At 43.7% G+C, this 19,994-nt stretch overlaps 1 long non-coding RNA gene across 15 annotated transcripts; it reads left to right on the top strand.

The window, feature by feature from the left end:
- The first annotated feature begins 338 nt into the window (after positions 1-338).
- Positions 339-9,287, top strand: LOC123063050 (uncharacterized). 15 transcript variants are annotated; one of them, XR_006430029.1, is made up of 5 exons: positions 339-921; positions 1,427-1,638; positions 1,751-8,073; positions 8,753-8,956; positions 9,053-9,287. It is a non-coding gene; the product is annotated as an uncharacterized lncRNA (long non-coding RNA). The 15 variants fall into 15 exon arrangements; XR_006430040.1 differs by having other exon boundaries at positions 1,738-8,073; XR_006430035.1 differs by having other exon boundaries at positions 1,420-1,638.
- The last annotated feature ends 10,707 nt before the right edge of the window (positions 9,288-19,994 follow it).

Genomic DNA, 19,994 nt, shown 5'->3' with positions numbered 1-19,994 from the left:
TTTGCTGTTTCGCACGATCCATCGATACAAACCCCATTAAATAGGAAAGGGCGGGATTTTTCCCGCGCGATAGATGATACTGGTCATACATTTCAAAGGCAATTTTAATGTATGCAAACTGAATAATTATCTACCCCTATATCTTTCCCTACTTTTTTTTTTACTTTTTTTTTATTTACTAATAAAGCACGGAGTGCTTCTGGTCGTACGTCGTCGTCGTTTTTGCGAAAAAGCCCCTCTGTTTCTCTGAAATTAACCCGCAGTCCCTGTTTTAGTAAGTCTGTATATAAAGTTACATTTTGCAGAAAACCCCCTGTATTCATTAGATTTGCATTCGCTATCCTCGTAGTCTTATCCATTTCGATGGCGATGGCGATGGTGATGGCGACGGCGACGGCGACGGGTTTCTCTGGCGACGGCGGCGGCGACGGGTTGAGGGCTGCGGGGATGCCGCGGCGAGGAGGGGCAGATGCTGCGGAGGCGACACAGTGAGGTGGGGCAGTGGCGGTTGTGCGGCAAGGCAGGGCAGGTCCGGCCGAGACGGCGCGCGGCAAGGCGGGGGAGTGGCGTCGCGGGGGAGGATGGAGGACGCCAGAGTAGAGGACGACAGCTCCCGCCGTCGCTGCTGTCCGCGCACACCCGCGTGCTCGCCTCCGTCCGCGCCCACGCCAGAGCGCTGCTTTCTGTGCACGCCCGCGTGCTCGCCCTTCAGCTTGCCTCTGCCCGCACCCCACCACACGCGCGCCGACCAGCCCAGCCACCGGGAACGCCCCCTTCCTCCTACCCCCGATCTAGATTTCCCAAAACGCCTCCCCAGACACCCGTAGGGCGCCCCGTCGATCCAGCTTCGGCTCCACAGCTGGCCAGCGCCGCACTACTGCCAAGGACGGTGCGGACACGCCGGCGGCGAGCACTTACCAGGTGACCAACACCTCCTTCTCTCTTCCTCTCAGCCTGCTGCTCACTCTGTACATACGCACTCGATGTGTCTGTGTTCAGAATTTCGGATTGGGCTGTGTACTTGCTCTTGCAACTTTTACTTGGGGAATTCTGAAATTCCACTCGCACGTGTGCTGGAATCGAGTCACTAAATGTCGTGACTTTGTACAGGCGCCAAGGGGAGTTCTGGTACCTTAGGATTTGTGGCAATTTCTTTGCGAGTTGCTAACCAGACTTGGCGAATTGGGGGCTTTATTCATGTGTTTGTTCGAGCTGGCCTGGTTGTGCCGGTTCTGCCTGAACAATTAAATATTTGAATGAACCATGCATATCTGTTCGTAATCGTTTTGCTCATGTCGGTATTTCTTGAATCAATTTCGTCCGCGCAAGTTCATGTGTTTGGGTGTTTTGATGCTAATCATGTGTACAATTGTTTGAAAATTCCTGTGACTGATCGTTGTGGATTGGTATTGGTTTAAGCCTACAGCTATTACTGGTATTTCTCAATGTGCAAGCTGAAATCACATTGTGAAGTGGTCAAGCGCCCTCTTGCCGGTGGACTGCTGGTCATCAATGCAGCACGTCGGGCTCCCGCAGCCACAACAGAGGAGCGGGAACTTGCAGCAGCATCTACGACACCCTCTCCACGAGCTGAAGGTAGGCCAGGTCATAGATGAGGACCCGGCGACGACCACCGAGGTATGCCCTCCTCTCCTTGCCCTTCAGGCTGTTATGAACAAGGCCACATGATCTTCAGTCTTCCACAAGTATGTTTTGCTTCATGTTCTGTCTGATCAGGTTTTGACAACAGGCTCATCTGCCTCGGATCCGTCTCCCTGTTGTTCCTGTGCTTCTCCCTCTATAGACACACATTGTCGAGCCGGTGATTGGAGAAGGATGGGGAGGCGATGGATATGGATACGGAGTCAGTGGATGAAGATGATGTCATGGCTGGGCTGATTTCTATTCATCGTGTACCGCCACCTGCTCGCGTTTCTGTCTCTCGCCTAGAACCATCAGCTAGAGGACATGTATTGTGCTGCTACCGGGGCCTTGACCTCATATTTATCGGGCATCTAATTTGTTGCAATTTGTCTCAACTAAACCCCACATCTCACATCTGTCTTTAGGTTTGCCCCCGTACTCCAACTGCAAGTGAGCAGCTTACTTGTGCAGAAGAAAAAGAAAGAGAAACCATCTCCCAAGGGACACTCCCAGTTCAAGATGAGCATGAAGCTGATATACTAAACTACCATCTCAAGATACTCCCTCTGTTAACATACTGAATGTTGTTAATGATAAGGCAGTAATTGAAGTTCCTCCTTGACGAACTAGCAAGATAGTAGCACAGTTTCTCCAGTGTAATCAAGCCCAACAACGGCTGATGCACAAAAGGATGAGTTTGTCTTGAACTTGTTATATACCACTGATTTATCATCATGTTTTTCATGTTGATTTTTTTATCAAAGTACTTCTATTTTTTCATTCCAAATTATCACTGGACAGATTCTGTAGGCTTAACAAGGATTATTATGATAAGCTTTTATGGATTATATACACTGTAGAGGTTATTCCAAATGATTTACACGGAAGAAATTCATAGAACAACAGTCCAATTTAAAGGCAATGTGTAGTGCAAAGGAAACTTAAAATGCATCATTGCCCTGTTCTTTTATATATGTGTCTGGACTCTACTCAAGCAGCCAATCCTGACGAGTTATCGACACGGCAATAGATGTACTCATGTACGCGGCCCCAGGGATGGTATTGCTCTCTCCAATGCCCAGACAGGCAAAGGGCATTTTAAGGTCAAGTACCTTTATTTAGGTCGTGGTCTGAGCATACACTGGATGATGCACCCTTACAAAAATCTGGTTACTCTTCCACTTTCAGATTCATTAGCAAACTGTTCATGAAAATATGGATATTATATATGTAAAGATACACTTTTTACTTGACAAACGAAATCATATAGGTTCAGACTAAATTTCTGATGACCTTTTTCCATGATGCCCTGAATTTTGGTGATGAGAATGTCTGGTCATACTAATGTGTCGAGCAAAGAAAGTTACCTTTTAATGTTTAAGTGTATTTCCCCATAATAAAAACATGTTCATTCATGAGTTATTTCTTGATTTAGTGTTTCAAAATCTAAGTTCGCTGAGTAGCCAGAAATGATTGAAGCACTAGCTAGCTTCCATACTCACTACTCCAGTGGTATGTTTTTATGATGTTCGATTCATATTTATATTGATATGCTGAATTCATCCACCAGAACCTAAATATGACATGTCCCTAGATCTTTATTTGAACTGATTTCTTATATGAGTACATGTTACAATTACTTAATTATCTAGCTTCTAGCTACACTTCCATTACTATCTTTTGTAGGCAGCTAGAAAATGAACATCCACGATGATGAGATCATAGAAGAAATGAACCTGCTCATCTTGACGAGTAATCGGCACGGCAATAGCTATAACCGTGGCAGCGTCCCCCAGGTAGGATATTGCTCTCTCCAACGCCCATAGTGATGAAGGTGCATTTTAACACCAAGTAGTTTTATTCACATCCTGGTTAATCAATACAGTAACATTCAATCATGTAAAGTTCTAGGAAATTGGGTTGACAGCTTTGTTTAACACTTAAATTGTTTAGTCTGATAAAATCACGCCTCACGCACAAGTTAACTCTTTTGCCTCTTGAATTTATAATCCTGTCAGTCTGTTTCAGGTGAAGTGGTGCTTGCTTTATTGCTGGGAATAATTAAGCTTATTGCATCTACAAGTGGGACAACATACAAGTTTATGCTTAAACTTGACCATTTTGTTTGTATTTTTCCTTCCGTTGCAATGCACGGGCATTTTTGCTATAATAATAGAGAGCTATTGCTTCTTACCACCATAATTTCGTCCGTTTTCGGTCCATCCGTCGTCCGTCCACTTATTATTTTCTATATCCGAGATGGTACTAATCTATCTGAGCCACTTTCGTCCGTACGTAAACAAAAGCTTCATTTGTTTGTTCCCTGCCGTGCAGGATGTGTATTAGGCCTGCCCTACACTCTTTTGGGCCTCAGCCACGGCCAATCTAGCACTCTTCCAATCTCAAAAATACTAACACGTCAAGCTTCACCAAGGCCCAAGTGGGCTCCTAATCAGCCTTTTCATGTTAATTTATTCATTAAAAAGATAGTCCCACATCGCTTTGTAACAATAAATCCCACCAGTTTAAATATGTGAGCAAGTTGCCTAAGAACAAGCCTTCTTGGGAGTTAAATAATTGGAGGATGAGGCATGGATCTGTTGGAAAAACAAGAGAGGGACGAGCTTTGGCAGTGAGCAACATAACATTCAGGAACAGGATTTCTTGGGAAATTAATAAGTGTGAAGGGGAAGAGGCGCATGCATCTGACAGAGAAAAGAAAGAGCAAGCTTTCTTGCAATGGAAGGAGTAAGGAAGGACATGCAAGATTATACATGAAGTTAAAGGACAGTGCCACTGATCGTGCCACCTCACCTATATACCAAGAGGTTTGGGTAATTCATTCATCTTTAATCTAATTGGTACTTCAATAAAGTACAAAATAGTCCAATACTCTCTCCATGAACCAACACCCCAGTTCCTACATTTTTTTAACGGCTTACGGATTGACACTAATCATGTGCCCGTTTTCCATGCCGAAGTCACATGTAAGAAGGCCTCAAGTCCCTCTACTGAAATCTAAGCTCAATCACAGGTTTTCCCTTTCCTTCAAGTTGTCATCTTATTTCAGGATTGGCATCACTAATAATGAGGAGGGTTTTTTCCATTCAATCAAATTATAATGCCGGCCGGGGAGGTCCTCCATGAGCGCTACTGAGCCGACATCGACTACTGCGACAAGAACGGGGTGAGATGATACAACCACCTTGTAAAAAGTGCAGTTACTAAATTATTTATGCCAACAAAAACACTGCAGCTGTTAAGCAAGACAGGAAAAGGTTATCTGCATCCTTCAGCGCAATTGGTTACTGCAAGAAGTGCAGTGTTTGTTTGATGAGATAGAAATCTGAAATTACATATGGTTCTGCAGATGCAGTAGCAACTTATATTTCAGTTGTGCATATGATAGCATGATCAACTCCCCCACCCCCAAGCTGATTTGATTCTATTTGGATCAATGGACTCACAAAAAGGGCATCTTCTAAAATTGTTACGATGCAACCATTTTTTCAGCTGGGCTTTGCAGTTATCTCATTTTCTATCTTTTCTTGGTTAGTTCTGGTACCCTCCTTCAAAGACACCGGCTGAGAAGGCAGCATGGAAGTTTGCAGAGGAAAATGGATTGGATGTGGTTGTGGTCAATCCAGGGACTGTTTTGGCCCCGATGATTCCGCCAAGGATCAATGCTAGCATGGCCATGTTTCTTCGCTTAATCTTGACAATGCTCTGGTCATAGTTTAAGATATTTTTCATAATTTTCCAGATAAAGAAATTTCTATAGTACTACTCTTTAATCATTATTAGTCCCTCTAGAATGTTTGCTGATAGGATAGCAATAATATCATGAGTAGCAGACTGAAGCAGGGGAAATTCATGAACTTGTGCAAACTGAACACATTCTTTTCCCGATGAAACCTTCATATAACATCAAAATTCATAAGCTTAAGAATCAGAAAACGAATGAGCCATTGGGTTAAGGATTTGTTGTTTTTCCCGTTGCAACGCACGGGCATTTGTGCTAGTATATAATAATAAAGCACGGATTGAGTCTCTGGGTTCACCGTTGCGGCATTTTTACAAATAGGCCTTCCTATTTTATAGAAATTGCACCCGCAGTCCCCTCATATGTCAGACCCAAACCGGTACCGAAGAGAGAAAAGAAAAAACATGACCGCCCTGCACGACCCTGCCTCGTCGATCTCATCTCCACCTCCATCCCCAAACGACGGCGATGATCGAGGGCGCCGCCCCAGCTCCTGGCTGACGGATTCGCCGGCTCCCCGCTCCTTGGGGCTAGCCCCTCCCACGGCGACGATGGAGGGCGCTGCCCAGTTCCCGGCCGATGGATATGCCGGCTCCCCTCTTCTCGGGGCCAGCCCCTCCCCCGTGCCGGGTCGAGCCTCGGCTTGGAGGCCCTTGGGGCTGCCGTCGGTGCGGGAGTCCCGCGCGGCCATGCGGGCTGGGGACCGAGCGGCGGGCTGGCCACCTGTGCCCTGTCTACCCTGCTGCTGAGCCATCCTTGTACCGTTGCACACATCTTCGCGCCACCCGGCCAGCCTCTGGTGCGCACCTCTGCTTTTACTAGCCGCGAACCACGAGCATCACCTGTTTGGTGTTGCGCCTACGAGCGTGTTGGAGAAATCTGTGTCCTGAGGGTGGCGGAGATTGATGCGGAGAGGAAGACGATGGCGACAGAGAGCGTGTGTACTCCAGCCTGTTGGATTTATCACAGATGCCCCACTAATTTGGCTTGATGTACAATGTCAGATTCAAGAAAAAAAATGTGTTTTCTATGTTCTACTATAGATCACCAGACTGCGTTGTATGGAGCGGAACAGAACCAACTGGTCTGCATCTCCTTCAATGGCACCCTGCATCTCTATCAATAGCACTCTGCAGCAAGCTTGCTTTCTCTACATCTACCATCAACTACCATGCAACAAGTTCAGTTTGATGTTAAGAGGAGGCGTTACAGGTATTTTTTATGGCACCCCATGTTAGTCAATGGATTTTGTTTATGTTTCTGGTGGAGATGATTCAGGTGAAGTAATGTTTGTTTCTTATGAATAAACTAAGCGATGAATTTAAGATTACTTGCCTGGTATATCTAATTGTAATGTGTATCATGCTCAAGCAAAGGTATGATGACTCACTACTGATATTTCCTAATACATTTGTATTTTTTGTTTTACTAACTTTCAGATTTCTCAAAATCATGATTATTACATAGTGTGTATAATCTTTTCTTGCTAGCTCTGTACTATGATTTTGAGGAATCCGCCAATGCAAAAATAAGATAGTTGTATGTAGTACTCCATCCGTCCGGAAATACTTGTCATCAAAATGGATAAAAGGAGATGTATCTAGACGTATTTTAATTCTAGATACATTCCTTTTTGTCCATTTTGATGACAAGTATTTCCGGACGGAGGGAGTAGTTATGTTATACAGGTTATGTTTGATGTGTTTCGTAAGGGAGAGATCGATGATTTTGGAATATAAAGCTTCATATGATTTTTTTCCTCCAAGGTAACCATGGGATCCATATTTTTTTAGGTTTGTCTCTAATATTATGTATGCTCTTCCCATTGAAGTTTCAATACTTGGGTTTTAGAGCTGCACTTATAGACTTCAATTGGTTTGTACTATATATAATTATAAATCATGTAATTATTTTATTTGCTTCCCGTTCGTTTCATGTATTTTCCATTTTGTTTTTACTATGACAAGCTCACAAAGAGTGTGTATTGAAAGGGAAAGTAATTTGGTATGTGAGGCCGTTTGAATGCACCTGTTTCTTGCTGTTGTATGTTGTATTGTACCTGTTTCTTAGATGAAAATAAGATTGGCGATATATATATATACATATATATATATATATATATATATATATATATATATATATATATATTCTGTTGAACATGCATCCCTCTGGCAGCATTTTAGAAATATAAATATGTTCAGTTGTTATCTTATCAAGTTAACCCCTTGTATGTATAAATTGTGGAGGATAGCTCATTGTTCAATGTCGAAAGATAGGTCCTATAGTTAGGCTCAACCTGAACAATAATATATCTAGCATTAGTAAAAAAAACTAAAAAAGTGATACAAATTTATTTCAATTCATATTTTCTACATTTCTTTCGGATGTTTGATGACATATCTGAACTTATTCATAAACCTACCTTTGATGTTAGGCTCAATTATTCCAAAATTTGGTGTTGACTATCCCACGATTTCAAGCTGACTATCCCACGAGACAACAATGGTTCATAGAATTTGGGTGTATTCTCCCGTTGCAACGCACGGGCACCTTTACTATATGTCGAGTTATGGTTTCATGATAAACAGAGCACGCACCAAATTTTGATGAATTGCTTGAAGAAAATGCATCGGGTCTTTTCTTGCGTCCTTCAAGTCTTCAACCAGGTAAAATAAATCCTGGTATTGTTTTTCTTCTTGCATAACTTATCTAATCTCCCAACAGATTTTTTGGGTTAGTGTGGTTGTTAGTCTTACTTCTAGCCGTGGCTATGAATTTTTGTTGAGAAGTAGGCAAACATAAAAGTTGTTGTTTGTTGAATGAATTTGCGTTGTATCTCTTTTATTCCTAAAACAGTTAGTCAGAAAGATCTTTCACACTGGTGTGATACTATTATTTCTACCCAAGCTCTAATATTTTTAGTGCCAAGCAAATTTGATGCATCCAAACTATGACACATCTCTCTATACTGAAATTGTGGTTGTATTGTTTGTCATCTGAAAACCACACTCAAGTATACATTATGGGACATAATGCCCAGAAAATAATCACCAGGCATGGATATCACTCTTGACCTACAGAGTACAACATTGCATAATTTTTTGGTTTTCTGAAGGTACAACTCAGTATTATTTTTATCATATATAGATAGAACAAAGGCCACAAGAGCTGATTTTGTGCACCTTGCTGCATGGGCACCCACTTGATTAAGATATTCGAAGTGTGATCTTTTAGAATTTCAAATAACAAGTCAGATTCTCATTATTAACCCGTGTTCACATTCTAATGTTTTTTGACTCTGACAGATTGTCTTTGTTTCATAAACTGTTGTTGTTATGTATGCAGGATACATTTCTAGAGCTAAAATTTCTGGGCATCAAGAAGTAATTAACTATGCTTCAAGTAAGGAAGTTATTTGGTATAACTATTTTGAGGACTAAATTACTAGCTCAATGTTTGGAAGTTATTGAGCTGCAGATATGGCATGTGCGTACACGAAGACCTGATGCATCAAAGCTCGGTGTGGACACACCTCTTCTTAGAGGACAGGTTTGTCTACAAATTATCCGAGCTTCAATTTCCACAATAAAACACATGTTTTTATTTATCATGGTTTCTTCTCTTACATAACTAAACATTTTGCAGATGTTGATTTTTCATTTCCTTCCAACGCCATTAAATCCCAGTCTTATGTAATTTGAAATGGCTCCATCGTGTGTGATGTATCCCTCCCCTCAGCTTTTGGAGGAACATGGTGCTATTTGGTGCTTTTGTTTGTGGAAAAAATGTCATTAGTCAGGAACTTTCTAAGATGGTCACCTGACTGCTCTATTGTCATGGACGTGGGAAAACCTTTGTCTATAGTATTTTCTTGGTACCATCTCTATACCGTCTATTCAGTTTGAAAATATACGTGGTACTCTAATTCTGAAGCTCTGCTTTATGTGGGATGTGGGGAAAGAGGAAATGAGATGTGTGATGTTCAATGGGAAAGCCCCAAAAATAGTGCAAAATAAATTACAAATGAAATATAATATTCCAACAAAATGTTCATCACCATCAAAATGATTCCATTTAAAAATATATTATTGAAATTAAAAAAACACCTAAAAAGAAATATTCATGTTTTTCTGAATAACAACAAAAAATTGATTGAAAGACTTTCATACACTACTACTTTTTCATCGGATGAAATGTAAGTGTGGAGCTGAAATAGGTCATGACAAACATTATTAGGGTATATGTCCAAATTTTATGGTCCAAAAAGAAATATTCGGTGTAACCTTATTTCTGACGTTTCCAAAAATTGGATTAAAACGTGTTTCATAATTGCACGTGGAGCAAGTTATATTTAATATTTCGCCCGGTGCAACGCACGGGCATTTATACTAGTAAGTAAAAATCTGATATCTATTAAAACTAAAAACACATATGATTTATTGTGTTAGAGTGTAGTAGTAGTGCTGTATTGCATAGTTGTTAGATGTAACAAGCGAGAACGTGTAGAGATGTAGTTTTGGAGGGCCTACAGAGAGAAAAGCGCAATACGGTCACCGAACTTCAGAATAAGTTGATTACGGTCACTATATACGTTTTGCGGTGATTATACGGTCACTTGCTCACAGTTCAGCATCGGATTGCACTCTGTTGATCGGCCAAATAGTCTGCGTGGCGCCATGTTGACTAGTTAAATTGACCATGTTCCTTGTGGGTCCCACCTGTCAGTTCGCATAGGGAAAAGGTCAGATAAACACAAATTTACCAGGCGCGACAAGGCTACAACCCATGCACGGGAATCACCTGGTTGTGTATGTGTCTGTCAGGGCCTGATGTGTGCTCATGCACGTGTAGGTTGAGCACTTGAGCGTGAGAGTGTGTGTTGGTCGTGTGGTGTACTGGTGTGTGTATGCATGCGTGTGTGTGTGTGCGCGTGTGAGTGTTGCGTGCGTGCGTGGCTGCGTGTGTACGTGTGAGTGTTGCGTGCGTGCGTGGGTGCATGTGTTTGTGTGAGTGTTGCGTGGATGCAGTTCGTGTGCATGCGTGCGTGTGTGTATAATCACCACACCAGCTCCTGTGTGTTAAAACAGACGGCTCAGCATACCAATACAAGGCCACCTTGTCCGTTGTGCCCGCGGTCATGACTTCAAACCACCGTCCAAATATATTTTTTGTCGTTTGTTTTCATTCTTACTAGCAAGATGCCCGTGCGTTGCACGTAACATCAAGATGCATTTGTATGACTTGTTTATCTTGTGAGAGAAAAGGATGAACGAGGGAAGGCCTTATTTGTAAATGTGGAGAGGTGTGTCGGTACCTTTTTGCAAAATTGCCATAGTTTCTTTCCTATCCGTCAGATATAAATCGGACGGCCTATATTGCAGGATGGCAGGCACACCAGCATCACCAACTTTTTTTATAAGAGTGTATTTTATGTATTTTATAAAAGTGTAGATGTAGAGTACATACAAGTCGACAGGTGGGCACAATGGTAGTGAGATAATGTGATGCAACACTATAGGTGCCACGTGGAGCGTTTAACTGGTCAACTAGTCATGTCATGAGCAAATACAGAGTTGTATGGTGAGCCCGTGACTGTATAATAACCACTAAACGTAAATGGTGACCGTAATGAGTGGATTCTGAAGTCCAATGTACGTATCATGCTTTCGTTTCAAATACAATGATCGTAATTGCATATATCGCGAGAGAAAGATGAAACATGCGTGAATTTTCTGGAGGCTTACTTTTAGAGGACCTGGAGATAGTTTTGTGTGCATACGTGAAAGGGGCGTACAGGGGGTATGCGATGGAGAGAGAGATGCTCTTCGTTCTCTTTATTATGACTAACTTTGTATATAGTATAAAAATATACAAATTCATAGTGCGGAGTAAATATCATTGTGGGCACCATGCAATGCAAATTAGCGTTCGTACTCCTCCATATAACTTTGTAATGTTGTATATATGTAGAAACTCTAAAATAATTTTTTGGTCATACATTATTCAAAAGGAATGTTGTATGCAAATAAACGTGAAGAGAGGGCTTTTTAGATCAATGGGGTACGTGATGTAACATGTGTGAATGTGTAGTTGATGCATTTTGCGGGGCCTAGAGAGGTATGTGTGTGTATTACGTATTCAAGAGAGGCATGGATAGAGGGGCCGACGGGGGGCGTGGGAGAGATAGCACGAGAAATGAGAGTGGTCTAGAGAGAGAGAGAGGAATATGACGTCATGACAAGAGATTCCATTCCCTTGAGTGTGTATATGCAAGGGGGGAATAGAGGCACCAGGAGAAATTTTCTGTGTGTGTGGTGTTTGTGTTGGTATGTGTGGGTGTGAGAAGATAATGAGACGTGGGGGCAGAGGGTGTGTCACCGCGTGAGGTCCGGTGGGTCGAGGTGAGGCCCTTCATTCGGTTCCATCCGGCGCCACATTGGTCGGCCCGTGACGCATTTAGGCAGACCCATGGATGACTAGTCGTACAAGACAAATATAGCAGAATTGTGAAGGACTCTGTGTCCACTAACAAAGCCGGCTAGGATTTGTAACCCTAGGTTCTCGGACTAAGGTAACCCCTTTATCTCTGATATTACTATTCATCCAACCTAACTTTAAGGGCCATCCTACAGAATGCTCTGCTAGAATCATACTCATCGATTAGGAAGAGAGGTGTGAGACAATGCGTGACAGACATGCGTAAAGATAATGTGCGTACATGAGACACGTAGGCAGGTCCATGTATATAGAAAGGGTCGATGAGGATTGTGTGTGTATGTTTGTGAGAGGAAGAGTGCTTGTGATAAAGGTTATTGGAAACAGTTGTAAATGGTTACGAGAGGGAGGGAGGGTTATATCTAGAGCATGTGTGCAAGAAAGACACCTCGGGAGAGAGTGTGTGAGCATGTGTGAGAGACCACCGATGGAGAGTGAAACTACACGTAAAATACTGCTCTACACATTGATTAAAGATATAAATTGTATCCAAATATTATGATGGGATCATGATATTTGCAATTCGCGTAAGGAGCGGTCATTGATCCATCAGACATCTAGATTCTATCGAATTTGAGCATGTCTATGTTATTAGTTGACACAATTGATCCACATAGTTAGTATTTTGAACTCCAGACAATGCATCGCTTTAGCACTCGAATATAAACGTGAGTATAGTTCATGTTTTGTGTGTAAAGAACATTATACATACGAAAGTTACACAATGGACATTATAAATAGCTACCTATGAACTAGCATACATTTGAATTCAACTTAAGGTGGTTTAAAAAATCGAATTCAACATGAAGTCCATTCAATTATTTGAATTTGATATCATGGCATTTGTAAACCATACCTAAATTATGGGGGCACCAATCTTTGCTCTGATTTTGTACATAATAGTATATGTAGTCGTGTACAAAATAGATTCAAATTTAGCTCCTCCATTCCAAAATAATCGTAGTTATAGGATTTTCAAGTGTCAAAATTTCAAAAAGAAGCGGATAATTTAATGAGGTTTTCAAACATACAAGGTCAAATATAACGTTGTCTATTTAGGTCAATCCTCATAGTTCAAGAGTACTCTAAACGTAAATGCTTGTGTTTCAAAATCTCGAACGAAGCGCCAAAAGAGTCTCTACTCGCCCGAAACCGCGTGAGACCAATGTTTGGTAGTACAAGCAAATTACTTTTCTAATAACTCCGACCCGTGAAACCTACCGGCCCAACGTCCAAATGTCTAAACCGGGGTAGGTTTTAGCTTCATCTAGACGCCACGCAACCGCATCCTAAAAACATTCATACACAATGGCCGCCTAAGCACATGCGCGCGACCGAAATCGCTCCCGCCCACTATTTGGGACACCTGGGATTACCATCATACCCCCGACCCGCAGTAGGTCCGAAATTTAAGAGGGGGCAAAGTTTGTACTTTCCCCAAATTTCAAACAAGCGCGTCCCATCTTCTATTCAAAAAAGCAAAAAACAAGCGCGTCCCAGACCAAAACATGGTTCCCCCCACCCATCTGATTCCCCATTCGTACTCTGTGGGAGCCAAAACTACCTCTCCACCAGCCGTGAAACCCCGGCGTCCTCCGTCCGCCACCCCATCCCACCCATCAACTGCCGCCCTCCTCCATCATGCCGGAGCCAATACCCCGACGTCATCGTCCACCGCAACCTCAACCGCAACGCCCTCCACGGCTAGTAGTTGAAGCCGAGGCCAAGCCGTCCGTACCAGAGCCAGTTCAATCACGCTGTCCTGCGCCTCACCGCTACCGCTCCAACTTCGCCACCCTCCACCGCACCGGAGCTGTTCCTGCTACGCCGTACTTCGCCGCCTCGGATCTGCTTCCCCTCCGCCGACCTACGGCCACGGCAACACAGTCAACAATTTGGCCATGGGTTCGTCCAAGCCTGCACCCTCCAGAATATCGGTTTCCCCGGTAAAAAGAAGAAGATCGGTGCAACATGTGGAGGTGACCACACCGGCAACCGAAAAAGGTACTCATCTTCCCTTATTCGTGCAAATCTTACGTCTCTACTTGCACGGTATTCATTCCACAGAAGACACTAGTTGACCGCTTCTTCTTGATACTAGATGTTCCTAGTAACTCATGATGCACAAGGTTTCTCCTCATATACTATTTCACCTTAGCTAGAGGTCCGTCGCCCCCCTGAATTTCAATTTCTAGCCAGTTGATTCCCAATTAACGGAAGCATTCCCCAGTGTAACAGGCGCTAGTATGCCTATTACGCCGGGGAAGCAGCGCCTTGCTGTTTATCTTAGGGGCGTGTGCGGCCTAGAGCTACTGGCGCCCAATCTGGAGGTCGGCCGGGATTAAAGGGATGGCCTGGGGGCGCTGCCAAGCACGGTGGTGGTGTGAGGTCGATGGGAGGGCAGGCTGCGGAGGCAGGGGTCTGGGCCGATGGTCGCTGGCGGTTCGAGAAAGATCGCCAACAGTGACTGGCGGGAGGTAGACGAAGGCCATCTGCCCATTCCTTCTAGATCGGACGGTTCATTAAAAAAATCGACTAACCTATTTATTTTTCAATCGACTGTTATCTTAGATATGACCACATGTGGTGGTGTGCTGGAGGAGTACCTGCATTTCCTGTGCTCATATATTACAAAATCATACAGAGTAGAATCTAATTTTGTTTGCCATGCAATGTTGTAGAGCTATCATAAGTCTCCTGTCATTTATTTTTCAGCCACCTGCTATCTCCTACTTTTACAGTGCACTAGTTCTGCACACACTTCACCCTTACTCTCACTATTGTGTTTTTATGCAAGGGTATTTCAGACTCTGCTGCCATGAGAGAAGCCAAAAAGAAAAGAGAGAAGTTGCTCCAGCTTCGTATGCGGGTAGGCAAGACACATTACAGCGCTATAAAGGGTGCAGTGTCAGCAGATGGAGACGGTAAACGTAGCTCTGGAGTTGATGAGCTCGCTTGCAATGAACCACCATCCCAGGTGCTTTCTTTAACTTCGTGGTGTCATATGTGGTTGCATAGTCCATATGGTGTCTAACTTGTATTCGAAAGGCCGAAGTCGGTAAGATAAGGAAAGATATTTTTTTACATGAACCACCATCCCGTGAGCACTAGAAGACAAATAGCTAGTCAGGGCACTGGCCGAGCCAGTGACAAGCCCAGCAAAGATAGGCATCACCTGGAAGCCAACTAAAAAGCTGTGATGGTGGCGAAGCAGCCCGCCTCCCACCAGGCTCTCAGGTCCTAGATGATCATGCTCACCACTCCAGCCGGATGTCTAGCTTGTATTGCTTCCAATTTGGTTAAATTGCATCTGCTTAGCTTACACATTATACCTTTGAATATGACATGCCTTTCTGTTTTTGGTACATACTAGTACATCTATGTATTAACCATGTTCTTACATCAAACTAATGTTCTTGTGTATCCCTCATCAATAACTTATGACGAGGCAGGCAGGCAAGGGGACTACTCCTCATTTAAAGAATGCAACGTCAGCCTCCCGACATGATTCTCAAGAAACAGAAATGCTAGATGAAGATAGTGAACGTAGCTCTGTAGTTGATTACAACATTTCCCCTACACTAGCATCACAGGTGCTTGCTCTAACTTGGCAGCGTGATATGTGGTTGCATGTTGCATATGGTGTTTAGATTGTAATTCTTCCAATCTGGTTAAACTGCATGTGCTAGTCTGGTTAGCTTATACATTATACCTGTTAATGTGACATGCCTTCCCGTATTTAGTACATAGTACATCTATCTATTAAGCATGTCCTTACATAAAACTATTGTTTTTTTGTATCCCACATCAACCAACATGATGAGACACCTTTAGTATATGCAGTGCGATATTAGTTGCATCTTTCATATGGTTTATAGCATGCGCTGCTTCTAATTTGTTGAAACTCCATTTATGATGGGACGCTTTTAACTTGGCAGAGTCATATTGGTTGCATCTTTCATGTGGTGTCTAGCTTGCATTGCTTCTTATTTGTTGGAATAGTTTCTGCTTAGTTTACATAAACAGTTGTGAATATGCCACGTTGTCCTGTTTTTCGTACATATTCCATCCTGGTATCATGTGTTTGCCTTACATCAAAGTAGTAATTGTCAGTATCATGCACGAATGAGTTCTGAAGAGAGAATTTTATTCCTTTTTCTTGTCGATTTTACTTGACAATTCAAAATCAATAAAGCGGAAGGAAGTTAGCAAGGCAGCGCTCCTTCCAAATGGAGGGCCTCTACAGATTCTACTCCTCCATGTTGGGGAAGGGAACGTAGCAGAAAACAAAAATTTTCCTACGGTTTCACCAAGATCCATCTAGGAGTTCATCTAGCAACGAGTGATTAGATGCATCTACGTACCTTGTAGATCGCAAGCGGAAGCGTTCAAAGAACGGGGATGAGGTAGTCGTACTCGCCGTGATTCGAATCACCGAAGATCCTAGCACCGAACGGACGGTACCTCCGCGTTCAACACACGTACGGAACAGCCACGTCTCCTTCTTCTTGATCCAGCAAGGGGGAAGGAGAGGTTGAGGGAGATGGCACCAGCAGCAGCACGACGGCGTGGTGTTGTTGGAGCTGCAGTACTCCGGCAGAGCTTCGCCAAGCGCTATGGAGGAGGAGGAGGTGTTGGAGAGGGAGAAGGAGGCAACCAAAGGCGTGGGAGAAAAGCCCTCCTTCCCTCACTATATATAGGAGGGCCAAGGGGGGGGGGCGCCGACCCTAGGAGATCCAATCTCCTAGGGTGGGGCGGCGGCCAAGGGGAGGAATCCCTCCTCCCCAAGGCACCTAGGAGGTGCCTTCCCCTCCTAGGACTCTTCCCTCCTTGAAACCCTAGGCGCATGGGCCTCTTGGGGCTGGTGCCCTTGGCCCATGTAGGCCAAGGCGCACCCCCTACAGCCCATGTGCCCCCCGGGGCAGGTGGCCCCACCCGGTGGACCCCCGGGACCCTTCCGGTGGTCCCGGTACAATATCGGTGACCCCGAAACTTGTCCTGATGCCCGAAATAGCACTTCCTATATATAATTCTTTACCTCCGGACCATTCTGGAACTCCTCGTGACGTCCGGGATCTCATCCGGGACTCCGAACAACATTCGGGTTATTGCATATACATATCCCTACAACCCTAGCGTCACCGAACCTTAAGTGTGTAGACCCTACGGGTTCGGGAGACATGTAGACATGACCGAGATCGCTCTCCGGTCAATAACCAACAGTGGGATCTGGATACCCATGTTGGCTCCCACATGCTCCTCGATGATCTCATCGGATGAACCACGATGTCGAGGATTCAAGCAACCCCGTATACAATTCCCTTTGTCAATCGGTATGTTACTTGCCCGAGATCCGATCGTCGGTATCCCAATACCTCGTTCAATCTCGTTACCGGCAAGTCACTTTACTCGTACCGTAATGCATGATCCCGTGACCAGACACTTGCTCACTTTGAGCTCATTATGATGATGCATTACCGAGTGGGCCCAGTGATACCTCCCCGTCATACTGAGTGACAAATCCCAGTCTTGATCCGTGTCAGCCCAACAGACACTTTCGAAGATACCCGTAGTATACCTTTATAGTCACCCAGTTACGTTGTGACGTTTGGCACACCCAAAGCACTCCTACGGTATCCGGGAGTTACATGATCTCATGGTCTAAGGAAAAGATACTTGACACTGGAAAACTCTAGCAAATGAACTATAGTATCTTATGCTATGTTTAGGATTGGGTCTTGTCCATCACATCATTCTCCTAATGATGTGATCCCGTTATCAATGACATCCAATGTCCATAGTCAGGAAACCATGACTATCTATTGATCAACGAGCTAGTCAACTAGAGGCTTACTAGGGACATGTTGGTGTCTATTATTCACACACGTATTACGATTTCCGGATAACACAATTATAGCATGAATAAAAGACAATTATCATGAACAAGGAAATATAATAATAATAATGCTTTTATTATTGCCTCTAGGGCATATTTCCAACAGTCTCCCACTTGCACTAGAGTCAATAATCTAGTTACATTGTGATGAATCGAACACCCATGGAATTCTGGTGTTGATCATGTTTTGCTCTAGGGAGAGGTTTAGTCAACGGATCTGCTACATTCAGGTCCGTATGTACTTTACAAATATCTATGTCTCCATCTTGAACATTTTCACGAATGGAGTTGAAGCGACGCTTGATGTGCCTTGTCTTCTTGTGAAACCTGGGCTCCTTGGCAAGAGCAATAGCTCCAGTGTTGTCACAGAAGAGCTTGATCGGCCCCGACGCATTGGGTATGACTCCTAGGTCGGTGATGAACTCCTTCACCCAAATTGCTTCATGCGCTACCTCCGAGGCTGCCATGTACTCTGCTTCACATGTAGATCCCGCCACGACGCTCTGCTTGCAACTGCACCAGCTTACTGCCCCACCATTCAAAATATACACGTATCCGGTTTGTGACTTAGAGTCATCCAGATCTGTGTCGAATCTAGCATCGACGTAACCTTTTACGACGAGCTCTTCGTCACCTCCATAAACGAGAAACATTTCCTTAGTCCTTTTCAGGTACTTCAGGATATTCTTGACCGTTATCCAGTGTTCCTTGCCGGGATTACTTTGGTACCTTCCTACCAAACTCACGGCAAGGTTTACATCAGGTCTGGTACACAACATGGCATACATAATAGAACCTATGGCTGAGGCATAGGGGATGACACTCATCTCTTCTATATCTTCTGCCGTGGTCGGACATTGAGCTGAGCTCAATTTCACACCTTGTAACATAGGCAAGAACCCCTTCTTAGACTGATCCATATTGAACTTCTTCAATATCTTATCAAGGTATGTGCTTTGTGAAAGACCTATGAGGCGTCTTGATCTATCTCTATAGATCTTGATGCCTAATATATATGCAGCTTCTCCAAGGTCCTTCATTGAAAAACTCTTATTCAAGTAGGCCTTAATGCTGTCCAAGAGTTCTATATCATTTCCCATCAAAAGTATGTCATCTACATATAATATGAGAAATGCTACAGAGCTCCCACTCACTTTCTTGTAAACGCAGGCTTCTCCATAAGTCTGTGTAAACCCAAACGCTTTGATCATCTCATCAAAGCGAATGTTCCAACTCCGAGATGCTTGCACCAGCCCATAAATCGAGCGTTGGAGCTTCCACACCTTGTCAGCATTCTTAGGATCGACAAAACCTTCCGGCTGCATCATATACAATTCTTCCTTAAGGAAACCATTAAGGAATGCCGTTTTGACGTCCATCTGCCATATTTCATAATCATAAAATGCGGCAATTGCTAACATGATTCGGACGGACTTCAGCTTCGCTACCGGTGAGAAAGTCTCATCGTAGTCAACCCCTTGAACTTGTCGATAACCCTTAGCGACAAGCCGAGCTTTATAGATGGTCACATTACCATCCGTGTCTGTCTTCTTCTTAAAGATCCATTTATTTTCTATGGCTCGCCGCTCAACGGGTAAGTCAGTCAAAGTCCATACTTCGTTTTCATACATGGATCCTATCTCGGATTTCATGGCTTCTAGCCATTTGTCGGAATCCGGGCCCGCCATCGCTTCTTCATAGTTCGAAGGTTCACCGTTATCTAACAACATGATTTCCAAGACAGGGTTGCCGTACCACTCTGGTGCGGAACGTGTCCTTGTGGACCTTCGAATTTTAGTAGGAGCTTGATCAGAAGTATCTTGATCATCATCATTAACTTCCCCTCTTGTCGGTGCAGGCACCTCAGAAACATTTTCTTGAGTTGCGCCATTTTCCGGTTCAAGAGGTAATACTTCATCAAGTTCTACTTTCCTCCCACTTACTTCTTTCGAGAGAAACTCTTTCTCTAGAAAGGACCCATTCTTGGCAACAAAGATCTTGCCTTCGGATCTGAGGTAGAAGGTATACCCAACAGTTTCTTTAGGGTATCCTATGAAGACGCATTTTTCTGATTTGGGTTCGAGCTTTTCAGGTTGAAGTTTCTTGACATAAGCATCGCATCCCCAAACTTTTAGAAACGACAGCTTAGGTTTCTTCCCAAACCATAATTCAAACGGTGTCGTCTCAACGGATTTC

Source organism: Triticum aestivum, chromosome 3A (assembly GCF_018294505.1).
Source record: "Triticum aestivum cultivar Chinese Spring chromosome 3A, IWGSC CS RefSeq v2.1, whole genome shotgun sequence".
Taxonomy (NCBI): Eukaryota; Viridiplantae; Streptophyta; class Magnoliopsida; order Poales; family Poaceae; genus Triticum; species Triticum aestivum.
The sequence above is the reverse complement of the archived record's forward strand: the minus strand, read 5'-3'. Positions and strand labels throughout refer to the sequence as shown.